At 34.4% G+C, this 10765-nt stretch overlaps 1 long non-coding RNA gene across 1 annotated transcript; it reads left to right on the top strand.

Moving 5' to 3' along the window:
• On the top strand, positions 1 to 10412 carry LOC144435125 (uncharacterized). The gene is made up of 3 exons (XR_013480882.1): positions 1 to 52; positions 2771 to 2812; positions 10307 to 10412. It is a non-coding gene; the product is annotated as an uncharacterized LOC144435125 (long non-coding RNA).
• Positions 10413 to 10765: the final 353 nt, after the last annotated feature.

The following is a 10765-nucleotide window of genomic DNA, read 5'->3' as shown; positions in this document are numbered from 1 at the left end:
GAGATGAAAACGGCGATTGTGTTGTGTGTCATTGGCCTTTTGGTCTCCGAAGGTAAGCTGACAGACCACGTCTTTTTTCTCGTGTTGGAAAATAACATGTGTTGAATCGAGTGACCTTACCGTTGGCGTTGCTATCTGTATAGTAGTCAATGAAGTTTGAATTATATGCCTAATACTAGGGTACCCCAGTGCCACTATACCCATAAGCTTTGAAAACAAGACCGTTAACGATTGTATACCGATAGCCGATAGTCTAGCATTACTTGTAAACGAAATTTAACCTTCAGGTAACCTTGGATCATAACAACACCATGAGAAAGGTATACATTAATGCTCAACCTGGTCAAAAAAAGGGGAAAAAAAGAAGAAGCAATAAACCCTACACAGGGAAAGGGACTTACTATATATGCTGATAATATTAGTTTAAGAGGTAATTAAAAGGAGAATTACAGTCACAATTGTCCTTCCAACGACTGCCACAACGTAACCACAGTCAAAGCATTTCTAACGTTCACTTTGGCCCCTAAAAATGCCATTCATCGTTATGCACCAATGGTTTGTAATACACTAGCTCTGGAGACAACAAACAAAACAAACCACGCACCTGAAGGCTAGACTAAACATTGTAAAACGTTAACCCTATGTAGGCTACCAATATATCTTGTGTAAATCACATCTCGTCAGCTGCAGTTGTATATGCTTGGCGATCCTATATAGTGAACTATTCATAGCTACTTATACATTGCGGGGCCGGGAGGAGCAAAGGATAATGGGACTTTAAGAAAACACAATGAACACCATACAAGTGCAAGTCATGTAAAGACGTCTGTACTGTCAATATATTTTATTGTGCTCAGACCAGTGTGCAATGAAAAGTAAATAGGGAGATCCCGTTTCTCTAGTCGAAGTTGAACAGAAAACACGTCATAGCTAGCTCCATAGGGACGAGGAACACAAACGAAATTCTCAAATACAGCTCCGTGATCGTACGATCGTGAGTTGTAAAGTAAAACATTATTCGTGACTTTCCTCTGGACGCAGCAATAAATATCACCTAAACAACATTGAATAGCATAGTATGAACTGAAAGACATGACCCAGCAGCGTATATGATAACATTCGCAATATAAAAACCATTGGAAAGGTGTATATATTTCTGTACTCGATTAGTTCATTGCGAATGTGTTTATGTATTTGGATTCACTTTCGATTTCTCCCCTGAAATATAAACCTTACCCTCACCATTTGGCAAGATGTCGATGTCATCACCTGGGATATATATCGACTGATCTGACGTTTGAGTCATGTTATTTACTAGTAAGTCTTGATACAAGCCTAGTGATGTACCTTATGTTCAAAATCATTCGCAGAAGTTACAACTTTACAATATATATATATATATATATATGGGAGTAGGGTTTTTTTTGGGTTTTTTGTTTGTTTTTGTTGTTTTTGTTTTTTTACCTTGGGAGTAGTTTTTCCCCCATGGGAGTATTTTCTTTTTATTTCATGGGAGTGGTTTTTTACCATGTGAATACTTTCTTTTTTAGTTTTTACCATGGCAGTAGTTTTTATTTACTAAAAAAACTACTCCCATGGTAAGAAAAACTACTCCCATGAAATAAAAGCTACTACCATGGGAAAAAACTACTCTCGATGTAAAAAAAAAAAAGAAAAAAAAAAGAAGAAAAAACTACTCACATGGTAAAAAAACAACTACTCACATGTAAAAACAACAACAACCTACTCCTGTGTCCTCATTAAGCTTCCGTACATGCCATCTGTCACTAATCAGTTTTATTTCATGAAGAAAATACAAAATTAATCAAATAAGGACTTGTAAATGTAAATGGTTCGAAATTAAATTAAACCGGGATAGCATATAATCATGCTAAATTATGCGACTTTGACCGACAACCCGATCGACTGTTTGCATCACTGCGTTGACTTGACTATACGTCAAGGTCTTCTCAGAGTCTCAAGCTAGTTGTGAGCATTTATTTGTTAACAAACATACATGTGAAAACACGAACAAACAAACTACCTCTATCCAGTTTAATATAAGGTTCTTTTGAGGAATATATTTTATCAAATTTCCATTCTTTTGCACCGGTACGTGGTATGCGATATTTGATCAAAACCTCAGGCTGGACAACGCCTATTTTGAAGAATCGGAGTCTTCTAGCTAGAGCATGCAAACATCTGTCGCGTTTTAACCTGGTTTGACCTAGAATACGTAATTATAAAATATTCTTCATGATCAAAGCTAAAATATCACTCAAAGTTTGAATCAAACATAGATTGATTTCTTCTGTGTATACGTGGTTATTATCTTGTTCTTGTCAGCACTAATTAATAAAAGTTTGAATTCCACAATATCAATGTTTACATTGTATTTATTAATTACACGAATTACACAAACACGCACATACAGTCATGTACATACATTCATTCATTCAACAATTTGAGCGCTTTAGTAACTTTGAATCTAACAGATTTTAGTACTGTAATACATGTACATTGATAAACCGGAATCGTACTTATACAATACATGTTTTTATTCCATATATATATTATTATGTGTATGAAATTATTATATTCATACCCCTACATTCGTGATATATTCATATTCATATTCATATTCATATTCATATCCATATTCATATTCATATTCATATTCATATCCATATCCATATTCATATTCATATTCATATTCATATTCATATTCATATTCCGGATATTTATATTTACACCTCCTTTCTCTTCACAGGCTTGGCACATGCAGTGGACATCAAACACCTCAAAGCACACAGTAAGTATATACAGAAACATATACATGTTCTGTTGAAATTCATATTACATTTGTATATGACTTTCATCTGCGATGATGCTATGGTGACTAATTCTTGTTTAGAGTCAAGTTATTTCGACGTTATTTTATTTTGTTCCGTTAAGTTCCTATTTTTGTATTCAATATATACATATTGAAATAAATATCATGATGACGTAATAGTCAAAGCTATATATTATATCCTTCGAAGTTTGAATGAGGAAGTTTCAACGTTATACTGAAGATCGTGCGTGCATATGTTTATTTTTCAAGTAAGCTTATTCCAATTGGTACAAATATAATGCATTTACATGTAACAACAGACGTTTCTGTGGTTAAACTTTTCAACTTATCAGAGGCACAGAATCAATCTGCAAAAGTAGTGGTTATAACTTTAGTTTATGAGTTGTCATGAGCTTAGTTGCTGTTATTTCCATTGTCAATTGATTTGAAGTTACGCAGGGAAGATGAACTGTAACGATTTGTGAACTTTTAAAATTTTCAGTAGGTCTGAGAATTTTCACCAAAATTATATATACAACAATTTTCTCTTCAGAAATCTTGCCAGATTGTAGTATATGTTTACCGGTGTCTCACTGTGTGTTTCGCACTTGATCGTGTGTGTCCACAGAAACTAACTCATGTCCCAAGATATGTTTCAGAATACAATAGAATACTGATGGGTCATTGATAATATTAGCATATTTGGCCGATGATATGTTAAGGGGTAAAATATATATCACGTGTTTTAGGATCGATAGCGTAAGTCCACACACTGCGAAATCGCGGTTATAGACTTACACGATCTAAGAAACCGGTTATATTTTACCCCTTTCACATATTATCGGCCAAATATGTCGATATTAGGGACAGTATCAATAGTTCAATATTGGATAAAAAAAATTCTTATGCTGGGGGGGGGGGGGGGTTAGGTTCTCACCAAAATAAATTTTGTTTTTAATGGGATCTGTTTTAAATACAAATATTTGCCATCAAATTGAGAAATGAAAGAATGTTCACCATACTATAGTAAATGAATGGCACTTAGATACAATGAACTCACTTCAGTGTCAATAAAAGCGGTATGTTATGCTTTTGTGGGTGGATGGTCATAAATGCAATATCGCAAAAACTGAAGAATTTCGTTATGCGCATGTGCAAATACAAGCAAAATGGCGTCTGCAAGGTGGAGGCAAGTTCAAAATGTTCACGTAAACTTTCAATGTAATTTGTAAAAGTTATATCATCACGATAATTTTGATCGTAATTTACCCATTATGTTATAAGAATGCACCAGTTCGAAATTTATAGCATTTAATAGAAGGAAACAGTGATCCAAATGTCACGTTGTTAGCTCAATATTTTAAGCATGCACACAGTCCTCATACTATTACTACTAATTTAGTATGTAATAATGTAGGCTAGCTGTAGCCTGTACAAATATTTTAAATTATTTTGTTCCCGCAATACTGTAGTATCATCAGTGACGATGTTTTTTGCGAACGTTCTTAAGGGAGCGATCAGTTTTTACGGCGGGGGGGGGGGCGTGCAGGTGTCACCTCAATTTGGGACTCAAAAAGGGAGGGGTCATCATTTTTACGAAGTGAATAAAGGGGGGTGGTGGGGTCATCTTGTTTTCAATAACTAAACAAAATCATGAGCCATGCTCCTGTACTTAAGTGTCCATACATTTGATATCATACTAAACTAGGCAAAGCACCTATTAAAGCTTGAGCAGGGTAAATTCATTTGTGACCAGCTACCTGACGATGATATCGTAGACAGTGCCCTCCACATGGAGATTGCACATCGTATATAACGTGCATGCGTAGTCAACCTTTTCAAAAACATTTTGGTTAAAATTAGCAGTTTGGTCATGTCAATGAAGGGAGGGGAGTTTTGAGCCCGTGCCATGATTAAACTGTTCAACAATTATGAACAGGACAAACAAGGGCCTTGAAGAGTGCAAACTGGTCAATTCGTGTACATGTATGGAAAGCCGCAGCTGTCTTAAGACTAAAGAAAACAATATATTGACTATATGATCATTGATGCAAACATATCTTTATATGCAAACAATTCATTATATGATGCAAGTATATCATTACGTGTAACAGTTATTGACATGGGTTTACAAGTATATTAACTCTATTTATAATAATGTACTTGATAATTAGCTGAATTAATCTATGGGGTGGGGGTGAGGTTCAATTAAGAGTAAATGAATGCTCTTCGAAAATAGCTTGAGCGCAGACAACAATGTTATTATTATTATTGTTTGTTCTCTTTGTTTCAAAAGTAGGAGGTAAATAAGGAAATTGTGCCAAGGTCCTTGCATCAGATTGAATAGTATGTGAACAAGTGTAATTTTACGTATTTTCTGGTGTCATTTCTTTTCAATACTGTACTGTATGTACTGTGAATGTTGATACAGGTCAGTTGCCTTTCAGTGTCTGCATGTGTTGAGGATGTGACATAACATACACATATATCACCTATACAAGGTTATATTCATTTTCTACCCAATAAATTAACAAAGCTGGCCTATACAACCTTCAAACACCTTAGATTCTGATTAATTGGCATTGCTAATATTGTCACCATTTCATCATTTGATGAGGCGATGAGTATGTATGTAACAACTAATAAGCCTGAATCTCAAACAGGTAGTCTAGTTCCTGACGACTGTATTCTGATTTTACACTACATTATCTTCACACATTACATCTAGCCAATCTTGTTACTATCGCATAGAATTATGTGCTCGCCCCTACAGTGTTCATATAAAAATAATGACGTTGTTGTGTCCCCATGTGATTTTAGTTTAAGCAGACTGGAGGTGGAGTTCGGTTGGTTGGATATTTGCATATCATGTCAGTCCGAGAAATATGAGAAAGGTCAACAACATTTGACCTTTGACAACAGCAACAGCAACCCATCACATTTTAGCCATCTACAGTTGAAAATTGTCCGTCTACCTCAGTACGGCTATTACTACTGTATATTATTAAATGGGATGTTTTGGTAAAAGTTGTTTCCCCTCCAAGATCAACAAAACCAAAAATTCTATGATGATGAGAGCTTTCTAGCACATTCTTTCAATAAAAACATGAATGACAACTTGTTATTATCTGCTAAAGTTCTAAATTAATGAGTGATGACAACAGCCTGTCAATTTGTAATGGATTACTAATGACATGTGCCGTTTGCTCAGCGCCCAGCATGGGGTACTAGAACCACATTTATCGCCTTGAGTAACGCAGTCGATTAGACATATTGTGTGAAGATAACATAGCGTAAAATCGGAATATTGTCATCGGGAAGCAGACTATCAAACAGGCTATGACTCCAAGGAAACACATGTAAACTATTGTTACAACATCAGCCTACGCTACAAGTTCAAGTCTGACATTTTCAGTTATCAAATCATTTCCACATTCTGTTATTCGATTCTGGAAAAGAAGACCTGTGCTCAGAAATCAATAATTAACAACAAAAAGATTTGTGAAAAACATTGAAATTACACTCATCAATATGTGAAGGAAAATCTCTGTGGTTGACATAAAACAGGACTTTTATTTTGAATTTTCATGACAAAATTATAAAGTTGAATCATAAAACTACAACAATAACAGCTGAAGACCGAGTGATTAAGTCAGATATAATTTTAAATTTACATTCTGAGTTTGGAACTAATGTAGTATGATTCCAGAGCAAGGAAGCAATGTTTTTGGTTGTAACACGTACTATATGTGTTCTCTGTCAAAATATCCTAGTGTTAGTGATTTAGCTTTGTATTGATGGTTGTGAATTTGACCTGACAAACTACAATTCAAAATGTTGTCATATGTTCAAGGAATGAGAGTGACTATACTCCAGCATCCTAGGCTATAATTATATAAGGCATGATATCTCATCTAGGTTATTTTAATTGTACACATCTCATTAAAAAGCAAATGTCTAAAATTGCCACTTCAGCATGATGTGGAATGTATAGAATGCTCATTTGCATAATTTTACCAATATGTATTATAATGACAAAGCAAGTAATGTACAGTACATAAAATGTGTGATAATATATATGAAAACAAAATATGTTGAGTTGAGTTATCCCTCCCAAATACTCTTTCGAAGTATGTAGTAAAACTGCTTCTAGACATAAAAAAATATTGAACCACATTTAACTGGGTATAATAACAACAGTGCTATGTACAATTAGTGTGCTCCATTTAAAAATATGTCATGTGAATGAAATGCTGATGTAGTTCATTTCATTCTTTGTATTGTACGTTGCTTCATTGTGGGTAGTACGGTTGTCATAACAATAGTAAACATTTGCTTCTGCATCACACAAGTCTTCAGTGGATGTATTGAAGGTTGCATGCATAAAAGGGAAACTAGGAGAATGAGAGCATTGACTACAGTGACCCTCAACATACATTTTTTTATAGGCAAATAAGTTGATAGTAGAATATGTTTACCTTTGTTGGGTGAGTGAAAGCACTTGCTGAGCAAATAACCTGTGTTGTTGAACATAAGGTTGTACTTCTACAAGAGCCTTTGTACTAATGGTATTCACCTTTTATGGTATTTTATTCAATGGCATTTGAAAGCCCTTTGCCATGACCTACCATTATGTGCCCCAGTACTGATCTCTCTGCATAGGGTGATCGAGGCCTGTGTAATTTATGTGTTCTCCTCTCACAAGCCTAGAGGTATTGAACTGAGTCCTCCAGTTTGTAAATTTTGTGTTCTGCTGATTTAATCAATTGAATTGAGTCCTCTTCTACAGTAATTTCTGAGTTCTCTCGAATGTGATATATATTAAAAAGGAGAAATTCACAACCCATGATTTCTGTGTTCTCTAGATCTGTTCAATGGTACAGGGGATACTGAGCCCTTTTGTAATTTATGGATAAATGAGCCATTGCTATTTCTGTGTTCTCCTTGTTCATGGTAGAGGAGTGCTAGGGAGGTCTGGAGGTAGTGGGACAGTTCAGACTAATTAATTTGCTTATGTATGATGATTTTTCAAAGTGCGGAAACATACAGTGCTCATCATGCTCTGTGAATGAGTGACGTCATAAGTTGATCTTCTTGTAATTTGTGAGTTCATTCTGAACATGGTAATTAGAGATTGAGCCATGTAATTTCTATGTTTCCAGAAAGTACTAACTAACAGGAACACTACGAGCACTCTTGTAATTATAATTATAAATGATAAATTCCTGATGTTGAAATCAAACTTTTGAGTATGTATATTTTTGTAAACATTTAAGATAATTGTATCTATTAAGTAACCGCCTTACTCCTGAGGTAATAATCAGAGTCATTGATAAATATCAGAATTAAGTAGATCTTAAAAATCTTTACTGTACATGTACATTTTGTATTTTAATACATTACACTCATTTTTTATTAGGGCCATAACTTACAGTTTACATCAATCAGATTTTGATAACATTGAAGGGATCAAGAAGTGTGTGCTTATTCTTTCATATACCAGCATCTTCATTTATGTTTAAATAACTTATTTACACTTAAGGTTTCCAAATTATATATATATGAATGACAACTCAAATTTTATACTGTATCTGTCATCGATTTTAAAGACTGTAACATCTCTTGCCATGTGTACAAGAAGGAAATAAGGTCAACCCTTTGATATACATGTACTGTACAATGTTATTACCCATGTTCCTCACTGATCATAACAACGATAAATATTTTGCATGTAACTATGTTAACACTAATGGTGGCGGTGTACTTACTTTCATATATAATGAGTCCACATCTCTGTTTGTTTGTCTGCATCAATATGTTATATTGATAGCATTATTCTTCATATTCCAATGAATTTATTTCAGCCAAGAGCCAAATAACGATTGCTATATTATATAATACCCGCGTGTGTAAATCAACGTAAATAGAAAATGGCAGTATCGTGTATAAGACCTAAAAAAAATGTTTGGTTCAGGTTACCCAACCCCACGTAGCTTTTCACTGCCAACCCTAAACTTTTTTTTTCACGTATTTGCGAAAGCAATAATAAAATCGCAAAAATTGTGAAGTCTCACGAGAAATAGTGGATGTGGAAACTGACATCAACTTAAAAAAAACAAAATAAGACTGTTCTTCATCCAATCTGTAATAGCTGTACATCTGATAGGGAGAAACGAATAACACAGAGACCATTTGGAAAACAATGGAAAACCTGAACTAGGCACTCGCACATGAAAAAAAATATATAATGAAATATAATAAAAAATCTACATACCCCACCTATTCTAAAATTGAGCGTAATCATAACCACACAATTTTTTTTATTAGGCCTAAGATGAAATTTAGTAGTAAGACAATTTCAAAGGCTTGGAAATAAAATCAGATGAAATGAAGCAATTACAAAGTTACAGAGAAATAAAGATACTAATGAGTTAATCAGATTTTTGCATTCTCACAAACCATTCATATGTTTCTGCTGACGGGACCAAAAAAAAAATACCACTATGGCTTCAATGGCGCAATACCACTTGTGTTTAAATTACAAACATGAGAATTTGTGGTTTGGAGTTTTGTTCAGAATATGCACACATGGTATCATTTTTAGAACCTTATATAGGAAACCTGAGATTCAGTGGTATGTTAATAATTAACAACAATCATGAGAATTGGAATAGGCCATGAAATTCTACCACCAATATTCATATTACTTTGATGTAGTCTGGATGCCGATGTGGTCGATCTCTAACATAACCAAGTGGAGTGGTAAATCGTAATGATACCGTATAGGAACTAGACTATTTGAACAAGGAATGTTCTGAAAATAATTTTCCAAAATAATAGAGAAGTGAGTAATGTACATACTGCTTGTCACATATCCAGGGGTGTATTAAAAGTTAGTTTGTGAAAGCCCCACCCAATTGCCTGGGGTACTAGTGGTATTTGGATGCACTTATATTTCTATATCTGCAAGTAAACGGCAGATGATTTGTCGTAAACAATCATTTTACAAATGACATGAATTTGATCATAAATGTACTCCTTTTGTGAAATGAAGTAAAACAGGAGTTATGATATCCATAATATAATCTGTTACAATTGCTAATTAAACAATGTCTACTTTACAGTTTATATGTAGCTTAACCAATTTTATAACTAGATTTTTTTATTATTTTAATGTTGAATATAATCCCACTGAAGAGTCTACTACTACCCCAACTAACTAACATTGTAACATAAGTGGGAAAAAGTACATAATTTCCCACATAATTCACAATAATTTTGATATTTTTAAAAAGAGACAAAGTAGGTTGAAGATACCTGAATTCCCCAGGTATTAATACCAGGGTTTACTTTCAAAGATATTTTACTAGCAAGGTATGGAAATCTATTGATGGTTTATCAGCCCCCCCCCCCCCCCCCCCCCTGACACCAGGGTTCTCAAACCTAAGCTTGCATAAACATGTTTCTTTACAGAGGTTGTGAAGAGACAGAGTGGGAGTACTGATGATGGTAGCAAACTTGATGGAGATAGACCAAATGCAGATCAATATGCAAATGATTTGCTGGGAACTGAGGGTGATCGTGACCAGCCTATGGATGCGGTTGGCTATCAAAGGTAGGATTAAGTCCCTGTTTCTGAAGTGAGCTATACAAACATTAAATTAACAGTATAAGGTGATGAAGGTATAGACTGAAAGATTCATCATTGTGGATATATACACTCCTTTTTCTGATGCCATGGTTACATGTTAACAGGAATGCCAACAACAACAAATATTAAGATACATGCATTTGCAATTTGAGTCACATGGCAAGTCTTTTTATGGAAAATGTAATTATTAAAGTTTACAAGTATAGATATGATATGTGCTTGCACTGTTCAGTATTGTGGTGCTTTATCATAATAAACGATTGTAAACTTTAAATTAAAGT

The sequence above is a fragment of the Glandiceps talaboti genome, chromosome 5 (assembly GCF_964340395.1).
Source record: "Glandiceps talaboti chromosome 5, keGlaTala1.1, whole genome shotgun sequence".
In the NCBI taxonomy this organism is placed as follows: domain Eukaryota; kingdom Metazoa; phylum Hemichordata; class Enteropneusta; family Spengelidae; genus Glandiceps; species Glandiceps talaboti.
The sequence above is the reverse complement of the archived record's forward strand: the minus strand, read 5'-3'. Positions and strand labels throughout refer to the sequence as shown.